Consider the following 19,380-nt stretch of genomic DNA (forward strand, 5'->3'; position numbering starts at 1 on the left):
CCTGGCCGAGGCGCTCCGGGCGCGGCCGTCAGCCAATGGGCCGCTCGCCGCCTCGCCTCGGGGCCTTAGGCGCTTATGCTATGATGGCTCGGGCTTGGATCGTTCGCCGCTTGGACTTTGGGCTTCGGGCGCAGCTTGCCGCCTGGCCTTGGGGCCTTAGGGGCCTCCACCGTGGTGGTCGGCTACTCGCCTTGTGGGCGGGATCCTCCGGTCTCAACGCCTTCGCATGTTGGTGGTTCCCTCCCCTCGAGGCTCATCTTGTCGCGGGTGTGCTGCCGCCAGCTTATGTGGTCCTTTAGTGCGCCTGCGGTCACCATCTACTGCTGTCGCCATGTGGTTCAGCTCGTGCGTCACTACCGGTTGGGCTTCGCCCTAGTCGTCCCTTGTTGTTGAAGGTGTCTTGTGCTCCTGTGCTGCCCTTGTGCCTAGCTCTGCACACTGTAATGGTCGTCTCTTGATGGGGCCTCATGCCCTTGTGCTTCTGGTATGTACCCCGGTCAACCTGTCGAACTTCTATGTTCGTTGGGTTCTGCTTTGGTTCGGGGACTTATGGACGAAAACCCGATCTGGCTTTATGCCATTGCCGATGATGGTGGCGCTGTCGGGCGTCATTACCTCCCTAGAGAAGTCATCACATAGTTTCCCCTTTGGGATCTCTCCGGGTGAAAACCATGTTCGGAATCCAGACGAGCGATGGCGGTCTCCTTACTACTTCCTTCCTGAAGGCATCATTTCGGAGAATCCCTCTGTGTCTTGATTTTACAGCTGGCGCCGCTATTTGTAGGACACACCTCTCTCTGCTTGACCCGTTCGTTCTCCTGTTCGGCTGGTGTTCTCTTCACCTTGTGGCGCATCTCATCAATGGCTGTGCTCCGTTGTCATAGGTCCCCGTCTTGCTTGTGGTCCAGCATGGGAGCCACCGACCATTTGGATAGTCAGGCATGTGAGTAGGGCTCTGCCTATTAGGTTGTCTGGGTGTTCTGGTAGAGGTGCTAACTGGGCGCAGTTTCTTGCCGGGTTGCTTTGCTTGGTGTGGGTGCTGTTGGTTGACACGGAGTGTCGGATGGTGTCTCTGTGCCGGTATGTGTCGGGCTGTTTGTTGTGTGTTAGCCGAGTTATTTGTTGCCGAGCCTTGGTTGACTGGTTGTTTAGAGGGTTTGAGGTTCTTTCTTTCTCTCTCTCTCTCTGTCTTGCGCGTGAGTTGAGCTCCGCTAGTTATAATGCACTGCTTGTAACGTTTTTAATCCGATTTTCCTTATAAACTGGGTCACTCTTCTTCTTAATACAATGACATGCAGCTCTCCTACATGTTCGAGAAAAAAATGTTTTTTTGGGATCAGCACATCAAGAGGATTACTGAACAGACAACTAGGCATGCAATGTTTTAGATCTCGTAGTCACATGTTCAATGGATTAAGATTATCATCACCGGTTGTCCAAAATAGTATATGCACTTACATTACTGTCATTCAAAGTCAGAACATCTGCTTTAACATCACATGAAAAATATATAAAATAGGCGCCCTACCGATTGTGATAGCACGATGAGGAATGTAAAAAGAAAAACACCTTACCATTTTTCACCAGGTTAAATAATTTCTTACAATGGAGTAGTACCTGCAGATTTTACCTGATCTGAACCCAGCAAAACCTAGATCCAGCCATCAGTCAATCCAGACCAGATTCAGACTTGAAGTTGGATCTTGGGTTGGCTTTACATGCAGCCTCAAGATTGGGCAATGCGATTGGGTGGTGAGTTATGTGGAGTGGTTGGTAACAATAACATGTGTTGGTTCTTGGTCCCCGCACACCACACCCTCACATTTGTGAGGCATGCAATGCAAGCAAACTGCTCATTCTAACCGGGGATTTGGAATAATTCATCCCAGAGATATGGACAAGTCAGGGCATGAAAAATCCAGAGCTGCATGATTAGTTCCAGACCATGGTGTCAGCCCTGTCATTGTCCATCTCATTGCCATCAGATGCAGGTCTCTGTCACCTCTCCCCAGGGATTAGCTGGATCTTGTAGGTGCTTGTAAACTTGACCTCTGGTTAAGAGGATGTGTGATTTTGTTGGATGCTTGGTTGTTTCACAGCCACAATTTTTTTTCCCTGAATTATTGGAAGCACTGTTCTTTGTTTTTTAGCTGTTACTTGGTCCATCCTCCATGGGGTTAATTTTACAGAGGAAAAAGGAATAATTGCAGTGTTACCTTGTTTTTTTACAAGTTCCAGAACTATTGATAATGTGGCCTCGATTCAAGCGTATTCCTGCACGTGAAATTCTCACTTATAACTGCCGGGCAGTTCCATGTGAGTTCTAACTGACGATATATAAGACAGGAGTATCGCCTGCCGGTCAATGCCAAATGAATTTTGAGGAAAAATTATTTTTTGAAAGACTTGAGTATATGATGAAAAATAGCTCGCCATATTGTCGAGCTAAATTTTCTAGCACTATTTGCTTTGAAAGAAGTGAATAAAGCTTCTGGCAGTTCCTCTCAAAAACACCTGGAAATTTCCCACACGCAACTCGATCATACTACCATCAACTAGATCACAAGGTAAATATCATTCAGGTAGCCTTATAAAATCAACTATATTCAGTAGCAAAGTTCGTTTTGAATGGGTTTCAGTTGAAAATAAATCACGGTAAATGGAGTTTCAGAAAGCCTTCGAAAAAGGCAGGTAGCTGAACACGCGTGATGATGTTTTCTTGGATTAGAAGGCTTAGGGGGGAAAATGAGACATAATTTCGCAAGCAAAATTCATTTCTACTCATCTTATAATTATGAACATATTTATCCAACATGTCCAGATGTAATAATTGTCTTTTAAAAGACCATAACCAAATATTCTGACCAAGTGAGAAGAGGGTTTATGGATCAGTGTTATCTTGGCGTTGTAGGTCACAAGGCCGAGTAGTAATTACAAATTGAACTAGTTCATTTTTCTGTTGCTCTCTCCATTCTCACTGAAATTTCCGGTTCGTTCTTGGTGAACAGATCAATTGTGATACGACACGGTAGAGATCAGGGATTTCAATTTTATTTTATAATTTTTTTCGTTCACTGGTGAAAAGATCGAAATTTTGGTTATTTTTCGTCCTCTACTACATAGGTCCCACATGTTAGAAAAAAAATAAGATTAGATATTTTGTTCTTCTCCGAATTTCATGAAATTTCACAGAAATTTCGGTGAAATTTTAATCCCGGGTAGAGATAACTATTTGAGGAGTTCACTACCGGAGACAGCTTCTTTGCCGAGTGCCTCAGGCACTCGGCAAAGGACGATATACACTCGGCAAAGGTTTTGCCGAGTGCTACACTCGGCAAAGGGCGCTCGGTAAAAAATTTGTCGGCAAAGACCTCTTTGCCGAGTGCACTTTATCGGGCACTCGGCAAAGGCTTTGCCGAGTGCTAATCTGACACTCGGCAAAGTCTTCCTCTTTGCCGAGTGCCACCTGGAGGACACTCGGCAAACAGGCCATCTTTGCCGAGTGCCTGGACCGTGGCTCTCGGCAAAGCGTACGATGCTTGCAAACCGAAGAATCTCAGCAAGGCTTTAAGCAACTTCTTCGGAGATTCTTCGGTTTGCAAGCATCGTACGTGATAACTTGCTTAAAATCTTCTCAAATTTTTATGACAGCCTCCACATATGATATCATGATATCTTGACAAGTTTCAAGATTTTCGGACTTTGTTTGCTTTTTATACAATTTAAAAACAACTCGATCGCAAGTTCGTGGTCATGTTTCGTGACCTTGATATTCGAAATTGGTGGTATGTTCCTGGATACGGTCTCACAATATACTAAATAACATGAATATCATTTTTCCATTCATTTTTTTTCATTATTCGAATGACTAGCAGTTATAATTTGAATTATCCAAGAAAATTCAATTAATTGAAATGAATTAAAGAAATATAGAAAAAGTCCGATAAATGTGCCACATTGGAACATGGAGTAACAGGTACTGTATGAGGACTGTAGAAAAAATTTGAGGGCCAAAAGGGGGGAAAAAAATTAGGGTTTGCCGAGTGTTAAAAATTACACTCGGCAAAGACCCTCTTTGCCGAGCGCTTGCTCTCTGGCACTCGGCAAAGATACTCCTTTGCCGAGTGTCCTATTTCTGGCACTCGGCAACGAGGGTCTTTGCCGAGTGCCAGATGTTTGCCGAGTGCTTTACCTCTGGAACTCGGCAAAGAGGGTCTTTGCCGAGTGTCCGATAAAAAGCACTCGGCAAAGTATGGAACACTCGGCAAAGACGTCGTCTCCGGTAGTGGTTGCTTAGCAATTGTGAGGTTGCTGGTCACGTTCTTGAATAGAGCCTAACCTCCCCTTACGGAAAGCCACGGCTAGCTGCTATCAAAGATTTCTCCAATAACGACAGAAAGTCGAGGTGTGTAAATATATCATAAGACTAATTTCAGAATACGATCTGCAAGCTGGCCTGTGTACTATACCCATATTATGCATGCTCTCCATATGATTAAGAGCTGGTCTATGATTTGTGTCATGACCTCACATCAGCACATAAGATGCCGATGCCATGGCAGGGTCTACCTTGGCAAAAGCAAACAAAATCTCTAGATCTACCTGCTACCTCCTGACCCATCTCTTACTTGCAAACAGTAGAGATTGAACATGGGGTCCATGCATGTGTGATGCCTTTCATCTCATATTTATGAGCATTTGAAATCCTAAGAAAGCCAGTTATATACACATTTCATGCATGGTTAATTGGAAGTTCCAATGTGCAAATTAACATTATGAATATTTCGGTTCCTGTAATGGATATGGGGAATGGCCAGGTTAAAAAAAAAAATACATTATGAATTTTAAATAGCTAGCTCTAGACGGAAATGATTGATAAAAGTTATATATGTACTTGGATACTAGATTTTCTTTAGCACTTACGTATAGGAGACCTATGATATATCAGCTTTGTTGCAGATTCATTAGTTCTTGGACACCATAGTACGGTGAGGATCAACTAAACCCCATAAAATATTACATTTCTTCGGATCTTCTATACGATTTTGTCTTAAAGGCGCGCGTGAAAGTACTTACAAATTTTGTGGTTGAGAACAACACTACAAATAATCTAGGACCTGGTTGGTTCAATAAATTTGTCTGCTTCATAACAATGACGCTAAATGATTCCTAGGACCACACACTGACTACCAGAAACTTGAATACTCCCGACGGGCAAAACCCGTCAGGAATAGCCCAAAACACGTCACAAAAATTCATCCTGACGTGGTCCCGTCAACCAAATTTCGTCAGTGCTGGCATGTCAGGGAAATTAAATTTTCATGCCGAAGAGCTAAAATTAGGAGAAATGATTTGACAACTTATTTTCTAACAAACTAATTTAATTATTTTGAGCTTCAGATATAATCCTTCCATCAACTAGAAATAATTGTTGATTAGGGGCTAGAACAGATTTTGATGTGTGCTTGAAAACCGATTGGAAAGTTCTCTGGATGCTGTGGAGCAAAGAACCAACGGTGATGACCATAGTCACAGTCAATTTTCCAAAATTGATTGCGATCATGGTCTTTAAACCAACTGCACTAGATGATTTTGTAGTAGTGACTCGAGCATATATATATGGGCCGCACAAGATTGTTCCATCAAGTTGCTTCATAACCCCTTCATTTTTTAGAGAAAATAATTTCTTCCTGCTTATCTTGTATCCTTATCTTAAAACTTAGCTGAAGCTTAGCTAAACCATATCCTGCAATGAGATAAGTTCCAAGCACAGAGTTTGAGAGAGCTATTGACATAAACTACTTAGGTCATCTCCAACCAGATCACATCACGTAGCTATAAGCTAGTCCATACTAGCATTTGTCCTATATAGAGGAAAGAGAGAGAACACAGCAGCTACCTCTTGTTGAAGAGATAGTCTATAGTAGAAAATGAGGTATAATATGTGATTATTAAAATTATGAAGAAACAACTTTATAGATAGCTTATTAGAGAAGTTATCTTTAATATAGTCTATACATGACATATACACTTTTATAGCTAGCAAGCTATCTACGTTATTAGAGATGCTCTTATGTTTATGTAGTACAAATCCATAAATATTAATTCTGAGCACGGAGTTTGAGAGAGCTGTTGAAATAAACTACATGTGTTTATCTAATACTAACCCATTACATCAAAATAGTTAGTTTTAAGCAATGTATCAAACTTGTAGCAGGAGGTATATATTCCTCCCCCTTCATAGAAAAAAAAAGGAGAATGCTTCCAAGTGAAACACATGGGGAAGCCACTTGATGGTGCAGGGAGAATCTTTCTCTTGTTGCCAGGTGAGGAAGCGCATCGCCTCATCCATGGGCCCTGCTGCAATGGATTGAGGCCTGCATGCGGTCACTCCAATGTAGTACTTAATCCTAAGGAGCAGTAAAAGTTAACTTAAAGGTCACGGATAAAGTGATGTTTCGGACTTGGACGTGATCATCAAAATAATGCATTCTAACTAATATTCACTACATAAAAAATAAATAAATAAGATATAATTTAGTGACAGATCATTATACGATCTGTCATTTATATAGCTTCGGGTCAGAACCGGACATTGATTCATCGCTTATCATATTGATGACGGATTATTACTATACCTGTTATAAGTGATTTGATGATGAGTTATATCAGACCTGTCACCTTTATAAGTGATGAGTTATGTCACGATCCGTCACCTATGTCTTGATCATAAGTGACGAGTCTTCTTGCAGCAGTTATAAGTGATGGGTCATGTTACGACCCGTCCCTTATGACTTGGCATAGGTGACAGATCTTCTTGAGCTAGTCATAAGTGAAGGGTCATATTACAACATATCATTTATGAAAGTAATAAGTGACAAGTAATCTTATGACTCGTTACTTATAACTTATAGCTCTGTTATAAGAGCTGATCAGTTATTGTACGCGTCAAACAATTATATGACTCAACAGAACTATGCGCACAGTAGATTTGGTGATTTTCTTTGGTTCCGCTAGAAAGACTCTAATATCTTGTTGATTTGAAATTTAAATTATTGCTAGATCTTTGAAGATTTGTATCTCTCCTTTTCCTCCTTTCTAACCCCTATTTGGTAGATTTTTTGTGCTTTCAGTTGTAATCGACCATTTTACATCTTTATCCAAAATCTTAGTACAAGTGAGTTATATTTATATTAGATATGATACTAGGTTTGCCCGATCTACCACAAGATATCACAGATATAGTGTTTGTATGAAAATTTTAATCGCATGTTTAATCATGCAATTAAGGTAATTATTAATGGAGAATTAATATTTTTACATTAAAGATAGTAGACAGAATTTGGATGTACCTTGAGACCCGGACTTGTCCGGAGTACTTGGGTGGGGTGAAGTATTTCATGAGCGCTGCTTTGGCGGATATGAAAGATCATGGTAAAACGGCAATGTATTGTCTATGTCACGATTGCAGGAATGACAAAAAGTTATTAAAGCCAGACAATGTCCATACACACTTGGTCATATGTGGATTTAAAGAGAATTATACATATTGAAACAAATATGACGAGAAAGGCCTTAACAAAGGAGAGATGGATCGGAGCCTCCATGCCGATAGTGTGGATCAAGGACTTACACCCGGTGATATGGATCATGATATCAGGGATGAGGACATATTAGGTTTCAATGATAATGATCTCAAGGATTTTGTGGAGAATATGGACTGGATGGTGCGGGATATCGAACGGCACGACGAGTCTAATAGTGATGAGCTTGCTAAATTCAAGAAATTTGTGCAAGATTCTAAGGCGCCCTTTTATCCTAACTGTAAGGAGAAATACACGCAGCTATTTGAGGACCTAAAACTTCTACAACGATCTTAACATTAAGACCAAAAAAACCTGGCAACGATATCGATGTGTACCTCAGGCCTTTAGTCGATGATCTTAAGAAACTCTGATCGAAAGACGTCGAGGTTTGAGATCAGTACAAGTAAGAGTATTTTACCTTGCATATTATATTATTCGTCACCATCAATGAACTGCCAACACTTCATAACTTGTAAGGTCAGAGCAAAAAAAAAAATAGGTGAAGCTTGCCCCTATTGCTTAGATGACATATGCAATTTGAGGTTGAACAACTCAAAAAAAATAGTGTACATGTGGCATCGACATTTCCTTCCCAGAAAGCACCCATATCGAAACATGGATAAACAGTTCGATGGCACAAGGGCGAAAGTGTTACCTCTAAGGTATTTCAGCAAGGAAGATGTCCACAATCAGGTTAAGAATATCAATATTATTCTTAGTAAGCAAAAATGATCTTCCAAGGATGACGAACAAAAAGGAATATGAAACAAGAAATTAATATTATTCGAGCTAGAGTATTGAAAAAAAAAATTAGATGTTCACCACTCTATCGACAACATGCATGTAAAGAAGAATATCTGCGAGAGTCTGGTTGATATATTGCTCCAAATAAAAGGAAAAAGAAAGGATCATGATAACGCACGAGCTGGCCTTGAAGAAATGAGCTTAAGATCGGAGCTCCATGCACATGATACGGACAAAGAAAAACACATACCCCTAGTAGCTATCACTCTCTCCAAGAAGGAGAAAAAAGAATTTTGCGAGTTCTTGCATAGTGTGAAAGTTCCCTGGTTACTCGTCCAACATCGCAAAACTTGTTTCGGTGAAAGAGCTAAAAATGAGTTTCGCCATGATAAAATCCCATGATTGACATGTGATGATGACATCACTACTTACAGTAGCTATTAAGAACATCCTCCAAATTAAGGTTTGAGAGGTTATCCTGAGTCTGTGCTTTTTTTCAATGCACTTGAACAAAAGATGCTCAAATTCAGAGTCGCTAGAGGAGCTAGAAAAAAGACACTTTGAGACTCTATATATTCTTGAGGTGTATTTTCCATCATCATTTTTCGATATTATGGTACATCTCACTTCTCACCTTGTGAAGGAGATACACTATCTTGGCTCCGTGTTTCTGCATCACATGTTTCCATATGAGAGATATATGGACGTTCTCAAGTCGTGTGTAAGGAATCGAGACTTTCTTAAGGGGTGCATTGTGTAGGGTTACGCGATGGAGGAGGCATTGGAGTGGTCTGTTGATTACATTGATATAAATAACCTAATTTAGTGTGCCTAAGTCTCGTTATGAGGGGAGGCTCGCAGGTGTAGGGGTTCTGGAGAAGATGGTAATAACTCCTTATCCTAAGACATACGATCAAGCTCATTTCCTCGTGCTACAACAAATGAGTGAAGTGTGCTCATATGTCGATGAGTACAAGAAGATGCTACTTGAAGAGAATATAGGGCAAACCGAAGCTTAGGTTGCGAGGCAACATATGCAAAGGTTCACCACTTGGTTCCGATATCGAATCAGACAATCAAGTATTCCTACAAGTGCTTTGATAAAAAAAACTAGCATCATGCCCTATATACACAATTGTGACATATAAAGGGTATGATATAAACCGATACACATTTTACATGGTTGCCCAAGATGAGAAGAGTATATACCAGAACACTAGTATCCATATAGATACTTATGACAACGATATGCAGATGGGTACATACTACGATCAAATAGAAGAGATCTGGGAGTTGAACTACTTGGGATTCAAGGTAATCCTGTTTTGGAGCCGTTGGGTACATAGGGCAAAGAGCATCATTAATGACAAGTACGGATTCACTAGCGTTGATATCAAACATGTCGGATATAAGTCTAAATCCTTCGTACTCACTAAAGATGTTCGCTAAGTCTTTTTATGTGATTGACACAACAAAGAAGAAACGCCATATGGTTCTCGCTAGGAACAGACACATCGTCAAAGTTGCAAACATCGTTGATGAGGAGGAGTTCAATCAATTCAATGAAATCCCTCCTTTTGCTACTGCAATCATGCCACACCTTTTGCCAACTGAGAAAACTCTATACCTACGCTATGATCATAACGAAGGGATTCATGCCTAGAAAGCACGAAAATGACGAATTTGAATTTGAGTGCCAAATTTGTAATATTAATGTCAAATTTGAATTTATATATTAAATTTGTAATATTAATGACGAATTTGTAATATCAATGTCAAATTTGTAATATTAATATCAAATTTGTATTTTAAGTTTCAAGTTATTTGAATTTTAGTGACGGGTGGTACTATTTATCTGTCACTTATTATAAGAAAAAGGTGACAGGTGATACTCTTAACCCGTCACTTATTATAATGAATAGGTGACGGGTGAATAATCATATGTGACAGTTGAAAGTTTTCACTGTCACCTATGACTTATTATAAGTGACGGGTGATAATCATAGTTGACGGTTGAAAGTCTTCACCTGTCACCTATGACTAAACTGTATATATTCGTCACAGCTCTCTCTGTGTCATTTTGCCTAAGTCCTAGCCATAACTGGTACCCTCCAACCTCCTCGTCCCCGAGCCGCCTCCGAGCCTGCGCCGTCGCTGTCGACGCCCTCTCCTCCGCTCACCGCCGCCATCGACGCCCTCTCCTCCGCTCACCGCTGCCGTCGATGCTCTCTCCTCAGCGCGCCCGAGAAGAGTAATAGTAGCCACGCCATCGAGCCAGGCCACCATCTCCCTCACTGACTGCCACTAGGATCCGTCGAAGATCTGCGCCAGGAGCTCCCCGACCTCTCCCTCAAGCCGAAGTCTGATGAGCTCCCCCAACCGCGTGTCTCCTTCCTCCTCTCCGGCAGCCACCCAACCTCCTCCACGGACCCCCTCCATTGACCGTCGCCTCCGACCACCCTCCAACCGAGCCGACCGCACCACGATCTCCCCCACACTGAGGTGAAGCTCGCCGGCCCCTTCCCCTGCCTCCACTGCTAGTCAGTTTGTGAGAATTTCTATGATTGCTATTTGGCTAGTCGTTGTTGTTTGGAGTGTGCACGTCAAGTGTTTGTGGAAATGCATGTGAGCCAGTGACCTAAGTTTTCCCTTGCTTGGGATTACATTACCATGCAATTCTTAATGACAAGTCAAGAATGTGTGCTTTTTTAGTTGGAATTGTGTTCTGGGTTTCCTGCTACAAATGCATGTATCAGCTGTTTGTGAAAATGCTTGGTCAGGATGAAACGGATAATACATATAGTTTGTACATGGTTGTAAATATGTAGCTAGAATTTACCGTTGCCCTAAGGATAATACTTATAGTTATGTGTCAATGTGCTAGACAATCACCTATGTATCAATGTGTCAATGTGCTAGACAATCACCTATGTATCTACATTCTTAATGAGAATAATAGCCACTATTTTTTCAATTTATATGAGTTTATAAATACAGACCTGACTAGAAGTATAACACTAAAGCTAAATTTTGTTTTTAAGCTAAATGTTATTTTTTGAAGGTGAAAATGTGCATATAGCTACGTATTGTTTATCAGTTCTGGTGTCTACATTTAATTTTTAATAGATTTTTCTACGAGATCCATAATTAAATCTTGAACTTGTGCGATGTTGTGCATGATTCTAAATAGAAATCTTATCCATGTTCCTCATTGTTCCTCTTATACATGTTCTAAATGACCTCATGTTTGATTGTTTTGGCTCTGAAGATAATTTTTTATCCTCTTAAGTACAAAATGTTACGTGTATTAATTCAAACTTTTGACTAGCATGTATAGAACTTGTCATCTAACATAAAAAAAGTATAAAACTTTCCCAAGATCTTACCCTGCTATTATCTAGTTTTGTTCTGTGATTACTGACTAGCCTTACAGAATATTTTGGAATGCCTAGGAGCAGGAACTAACATTCATATTCCATTCGAAAAAATTTACATATGTCTTTCCTTGAAACTTACTTAGTTTATTTAGAGTCTTTTTACTAGTTATTGTATTTTTATCATGAGGCAACCATAATCTGTTATTCATTTGTTTTCCCCTTACATTTACACTATTCTGTCATTGGTTCAACATTTACGCTATTTCCTTGGTTCAAAATTTACAATATTATATCTTTGGTTCAAAATTTACACTATTATTTATTCTCATTTTAATCATGATTCCAGCTGTACCAATATAATTCATAACTAAACTGCCCCAGATATCGAACTTTCTTTTTATATGGTGCCAAAACAATGCATGATCTCAGTTTCAATTACACAATCCATTGTCACTATCTTCTTTTGTTCAAATCACTTATGGATGGATGAAACGTTTTTTTTACAATGAATCATCAGTAACTTTTTTTCCAAGTGTCCTCTCGACTAGTAGATTTAATCATCACGATTATATTACACTTGATAAAAAGAAAATCCTTTGAATCTACCCTGTTCTTAACCTTGATTTTGTTTCTTTCCTTTGAGAAACCATGGAGCAAAAGAGGACTGTCATCCCTAAGAAACCATAAGCACAGAGGATTCTCACACTAGAGGCCGCTCCGGCACAAGATGGGGTAGATAGGAGCCCAAGCCCGCACCCATCCTCCTCTGGTAGTAGCAAAAGCCAGCACTCGTGGCATAGTCCGAGCCCTGTTCTGTGCGAGCCTCCGAGCTGATGTCGGGCAGGTAGCTCTGACTACGATCCCACCAAAGAGGTATTGAGATGAGTCAATGCATTTTATATTTTTTAAATGAAGGAATTTTTTTGTTCATGTCAACCCCCTTGTTTTCTCTCTAGATGGAGGAAGTGCAACCTCCAAGTCAGATAGCTGGTAGTTGTGCACGAGTCCGAAAACCAAAGACACAGACACAGTGGCTGAAGAATAAGGTTACCATCACAAGAATCGATGTTGATGGGCTGTCTATGGATGAAAAGGCCTTGAATAGATTTCAGAGGGTTTTTCACAGGGCTCATTGCTTAGGAGAGGGTGTCAATAACAACTAAGTTCGGGACCTCAGTGACGAAGCGAAGAGGTACATGTTTGATAATGTCATCACGGAGTACTTGGAGTACACTGGAAATATGAGTGAGCATCAAACGATCACCACGGTCAATGCAGCAATGAAAGCGATCACGAAACTTCACTGAAACTTTAAAAGCAATCTTGTTAATCGGTACTAGGCTAAAGGGGTGGCACCTTTCGAGAGCTACAAGCACTTGAAAGAGAAAGATTGAGATGCTTTTGTGCAGATAAAGAACTCAGAGCAGTTCAACAAGGAGAGTAAGGAGAAGAAGCAGCTTTGGGATAGGAATAAGCATAACCACAGGACTGGTGCAACCATATACGTGGGGAAAAGGGTGAACTGATAGGCAGAGGATGAAAAGTTAGCCAAAGAAGGCCACGAGAATCATCGGATGCAATTCCCGGGACGATTGTGGTCATATTTGCGTGCAAGGGGTGAGCTGTCCGAAAGCGGAGAAATCACATTTAGAAATAGTGAAACCTAGTCAATTGCAGATAAAGTGAAATAAAAGACAACTAAGGCTAGCTAAGGTTCATTCATCGGGTTCAGGGAACATGATGTTCTCTTAGCGGCACTGGGAAACCCGGAGCACCCAGGTCAAGTGCGAAGTGTATCCAGTTCCCACGGCTAGAAATATGGTTTTTCTGAAGACCTCGAAATGTACAAGAAGAGAAAGAGGTTGGGTGCAGTGGACGTGGATGCATTGACATAAAACATCACCTGAAAATTTTATGCAAACATCATGCAAATACTTGCATCACAGGAAATAGAGATTTCCATCCTAGAGGAAGCTAGTCCCGGAACTGCATGAAAGAGTAGATGCACCTCCAAGGAGGTCGATCAACCACCCACCACCGTGACTGAGCCGGATACGATTGACCTGTTAGAAGGGCCCATGCCTTGCAACCTTGTAATCAGGCCTAACAGGTATTACATCGAGATTGAAGGGGCCAGGTGCTTCCAGACATCCATATCTTACATATGGTCCCGATACGTGCTGGCAATGCTGTAATTACGGTGAACATGGTATATAGCAATACCACCAATCACATGTTGGAGCTCTCCCCAATGATGAAGTCACAACTTTGGGTGAAGCTCTTCATCAAAGGATCCAGTGGAAGAGGAGCAATATCGTGGTCTTTAGTGCATCCTAGTCTGGACGAGCTTCAAGTGCACCGCCGCCGTGCCCTTCACTTCTAGAGAAGATAGCTTCACTACCTTCTCCTCCTCCAGGGAAGCTGGCTTCACTGCCTTCTCCTCTGAATCCAGTGGCCTTGCTTCCAACTCTAATTCTGTCTCCCCCAAAGAGCCCAAAGAAGAAGGAAAAGAGAGCCAGAAAGAAAGACTCTAATAAACACCTGCCAAAAAGGTCGAAGGCCATTGTACTGGTGAAGAAGTCCATGGACATTGGAGCAGCGTGGACTAGTGCCAACACGAAATTCGAATATGGGAAACCCTTGATGACGGTAGATGATCTAATAAGGGTAGGACAAGCATGTATTGACCTGCATAATTACTACATACAGACTTCTAAAGACATCAAGACTCAATACATAGTCGTACAGTACAAACGACGACACTTCTTAACTGAAGACGGCTACTTCCTTGTGGGTTTCAATAACTTATATAATCTCTTCAACCTTGATGCCATGAGCGTATTGTTATTATGGATCTTCACATTGTAAGTCCTTTGAAACTGAACATTCATTAATTAATAACACTAGGTTTTGAATCTAACTATATTCTTATCTATAGACACTTGATCAAAGAAACAAAGAAGAACTAGGAGCCCATCAGATTTCTTGACCCTAAGGCTATTACAATCTCGGTCATCCAACTTCACAATGACTACGCTTTGGACTATGTGGCAAGAGCAATGTAACAATATTCCAAAATGGACTACTTGTTAGGCACCCACAACATTATTGGCTATTGGGTCTTACTGTTTATTTGCCTCAAGTGGAATTTAGTGTGGTACCTCGACTCATCAAGACTAGTAGGATCAAAAGGCAAACCAGAGAGTGTGATTACAACAATGTAAAAGGACTTCTCGACACGTAAGTTCTGCCTGGCTTAGTTTACATATTTAACTTTTCTAACATTCAAATGCTCTATAATCGATCCCTCTTTATGCAGGGCTTTTGACAAGTACATTCGAGTTGATCCTGACTATAACGTGAAAGACGACTGTAGATTGACACACAAGACCAGGTTCGCGGTAAATATTACCAAACTGATTACCAAATGCTCTATATTGCTGTTTTTTTCCTTTTGATCTAACAGTAAATTTTCTTATCAGCAGTGCCACCAACAAATATCAGGCAACGCCTGCAGATTCTATATTGTGCGGAACATGCTCCTTACAATCCGAGCAAAGGATATGAAATCCCCCCATGTAAATTCAATACAAGATTATTTGTAACTAATTTCAGTAATTAGTTTAATTTTATGATAATATGACATTGATTACGCGTCAAGTTATGCAAGATTTTTCAGCTTATTTTTTTTTTACGACGGTGCACTTCTGGGGATTCGACAATGGATAGCCGAGTTCATGATGTCTAAAGTTATCAACCCACACGGCGAGTTGCGCTATAGAAATCTTAGGTTGTGAGGTCTTATGTAATATGAATTGATTGAAACTTTGTAACCTTTGTGATGAATTGATTGAAACTTTGTAACCTTTGTGATTCTGTGATGAAGCCTTATTATATAAGTGTGTTTGTCGATATGGATTTGGATACATTGCTATTGTTTCCAGGAAGAAGACGGTTACTAAATCATGGCTATGCTCCAGGATGCAGCCAGGAAACAAGACAGTCCTGCAGGATAACCTACATATAAGTGACAGGTAACCGTTTTACTCGTCACTTATGTGAAAATATAAGTGATGGGTAACAAGATTACACGTCACTTATTACTTAACATAAGTGATAGGTGAAGAGGTTATCTGTCACTTGTGTCTTAATATAAGTGACAAGTAACATATCAACCCGTCACTTATATATTTCTCCTGAGCATATGGGAGACGTATGTCAGTGATGGATCATGATTACGACCAGTCACCTATAACCTCATTAGTGACGGGTAAGAAAACCCGAAACATTCGGGGTGACGGGTGCAGGACCCATCACTTATAACAGTTATCACTCGTCACTTATAGTCTTTTTTTACGTAGTGATTTTTTGTTGTACTTTATTTATTAAACATAGAAAAATTATATTATTATGAAAGCAATTTTCAAGACAATACTACTCATACTATATTAAATAGTCATAATCAACATAGAAAAGGTAATTTGTGATAAAAATGGATGACTTTAATTTATTACTTTTTTATGTGGCTTCTGTTGGGTTTTATCTCGAGTCTACCGCAACATACGTAACATGCGTGAGATCGAAAGCTTTAGCTTTACTGCTGCTGTTGTTGCGGTGAAGTGTTTAGAAGAGTCAGCTTAAGGCGCACAACCTCCGTTGTATGATCAAGCACCATCGAAAAATCCAGATAAATAACTGGTGGCTCGTAGTTGCCGTTTTTCTGTCTTCAGCCAGAGGGAGGAGGTTCCTTCGCAATCTCGTTGTACCTTAGCAACTCCTAGAGTTCTATGAAAACAATTTTGTCTTCCCCATAATTTGAAAGCTAGCATTTCAAATCTTTTCTATTTAAAATGCTTTGAAATTTCAAAAAAAAAATCACCCGATGAACCTCCATTTGAGTTGTATTTCCCTTTCTTTGCAGGTGTGACTTGTAAAAAATTTGAGTCTGACATGTCCCAAGTACATACGACTTCTATCCCAAGAACTGATCGAGTTTGGAACGAGCACTTGGCGTAAGGCGCAAACTACCGGGCAGAGCTAGTGGAAGGAACTGCCCATACTCATCCATTTCACAAAGTGCAAATAAAGATTGGCCGGCAGAGAAGGAATTGTGCGTGCATGTCGCATAAAAAGTTTGGTCAAAAAGACAGGTTCATCAGTTTGCTGGAAAGAGGCTTCACAAAGGGTAGGGCTCCAGAGGCAATATCACTAGCTAGTCTGCTTTATTTGTGAACTCATCTTGACTTCACTACTGCTCTCAGTGTGTGTTATCGCGCTTGAATTATTTTCGGACCTTTCGGCTGCATTTTCTCGGTGCCTCCAATACATTGTGCAGTGATGAAAAGCAGGGTGGGAGACGTACCGTAACTATCATGGTTCATGACTCGTCTCTTATCTCTACTCATTTTAGTGCAGGTAGTAGCTTTTTGTGTTGGTCTTGTTTACCGAATTATGTTGGGACAAAGTTTGGGGCATATTTGAAACATGAATTTATCAGAAAACAGTTTGATTATGTATTGGGGGAAATTCTTGCGTTTAAAATTTATGTAGGAATTAGAGAAAATTCATGTGTTTCAAATGAATTCATGTTATTTTTCTCAAGGTTTAGAAAACTAGCGAGAACTAAGCATAACTCAATTGGCTAGGATCTTGCTAGTGTTCACTGGGGTTTGAGTCGTAAACTAAGCAGAGGTACTCGCATTTTCGAGGTTAATCTCATGTAAAAAAGTATATAGACCTCACGTGGAGGTGTGTGAGTATGACAACATGCATGCATGTGACAACATTCCACTTCTCTCTTGGATTTCTTCTCATGTTGGTGATCAGTCAGCAATTATGATCCAAAATGCATGCATATTTGCAGTAGAATGAGAAGGGAATTTGGTAACATAGAGTACTTCATATTATATGCCTCACAAGTGGCTTTACACAAAGTGCAGAGGATTTTAGAGAGCATGCATGTATTCATCTAATGTCGAGGATTAGTAAAACAACAATACATCATTTGTATGGGATGGAGATCATTGGTCGGCAGCTATCAACTGTAGATTGAAACAAGAGATATGTGATACAGACTAGTTCAGGCCTTCCAGAGATAATAATGCTATATTATGTGTGTTGCCTTAAGCTTTGTATTGACTCAAGAAAGAAATTCAAATATAAAGTGTTGATATCTAAACTTAAGTTATTTAGCGAGTTCTTCTCCTGGGCTTGAGGGCTTGAATTGAGTTGTCTTGATTGTACCCATGCCCTAGTTATATAGTCGGCCGGAGATGGGTCATGTCCTACTCGGAGTCCTAAGCGTAGTCAACTTGGTTTGTATCTCTCGGGTATCAGGAGGTACTTGATTCCTTATATGAATATCCTTTCAAAGGATAGATAAATCTTGTACTTAAAGCATGAGGTTGTGGCGTATGTACCATGGTGGCTTCTAAAAACCCCTTGCATAGAAATAGACACGTGTACAATGGTGATTTCATCATTAGAATATACCATATTTCTAGTAATATTCTAAATTATTAATTATATATTTCTCGTCATCTAGTTTTTCTGGTTTGCTAAAAGGAATATAGACCTTATCATAGACATTATAAATTACATCTAGCAAAACCCTAACATGCCCAACACAAAGTGGCTTTTACTCAAGTGCAAGATTACTCTGACACTAGGGACACAACATCATTCAACAAAACCACTTCAATGATCCGGTAGAAAAATTCCTCCTCAAGACATAAAACAAACATATCACTCATACGCCTCCTTATGCTGATTCGCCACCCATATGATCTAACCATCCACCAACACTATAGTGCAAACATGTTTGTTTATACATCAACATGTCGAGGAAGGATCTTCACACAAAATAATAATGACATGAATAACCTCTTTTTTTGTCAAAAAGTAGCTAGAATTCTCTCTTCATGAACACCTCAAAAGCCCCGATTAAATCAGTGCGTGCAGAACATGCATGTGTTCTCTTATATCAACAAGTGGTGTTTTCGACTTATATCTGGAATATTGAGAACATAGAAGTTTCACATGAAACATGTTGGGATTTAAATAGCAACACAATAAACATGTATTTTTAGGTATATCAACTGTTTATTTTATCACATCAATAGGATGTGGGTATTTATAGCCATACATCAACCACCCAGCTTCACATTACATTGGTGCCAGAATACTACAACCATTACATTATTACAGACTATACAATCACAGACAGTACACGTGTTAGTAGGCCCTTCCGCGACTTGTATGGCTTCCTTCAAGCCTTCCTTCGATCTCGTTCCTTTGAGCCATTTGTCTCACATTAGGTGGCTCATCGTCCCTTGCCGACCTCCTTGGCGACCTTTGTCCTCGTGGCCGAAGCTTTGGCCTTTGGGCCTTTCACTTCACCCCAAGTGGCTCTTTAGGCCTCACAAATGCCTTCGGCGATCCTAGCTCTTCGAGACTAGAGCCTTGGCCTTCAGGCTCCTTGCTTCACATCAATTATCCCTTTGGCTCCATACCTACGAAACAACTCCACTACTATATTAGCATTGCCGGTTACTTTCTACCTAGGATTGGTTGAGGCCAGCCAAAGTCAACAAAAGAGGCTAACGTGGTACCATTCCCCAACAAAATAATTTATTTTAATCACATGTTCCAAGTGGAGCAATGGCTAAGTTACC

This window comes from Phragmites australis, chromosome 23, assembly GCF_958298935.1.
Source record: "Phragmites australis chromosome 23, lpPhrAust1.1, whole genome shotgun sequence".
Classification (NCBI taxonomy): Eukaryota; Viridiplantae; Streptophyta; class Magnoliopsida; order Poales; family Poaceae; genus Phragmites; species Phragmites australis.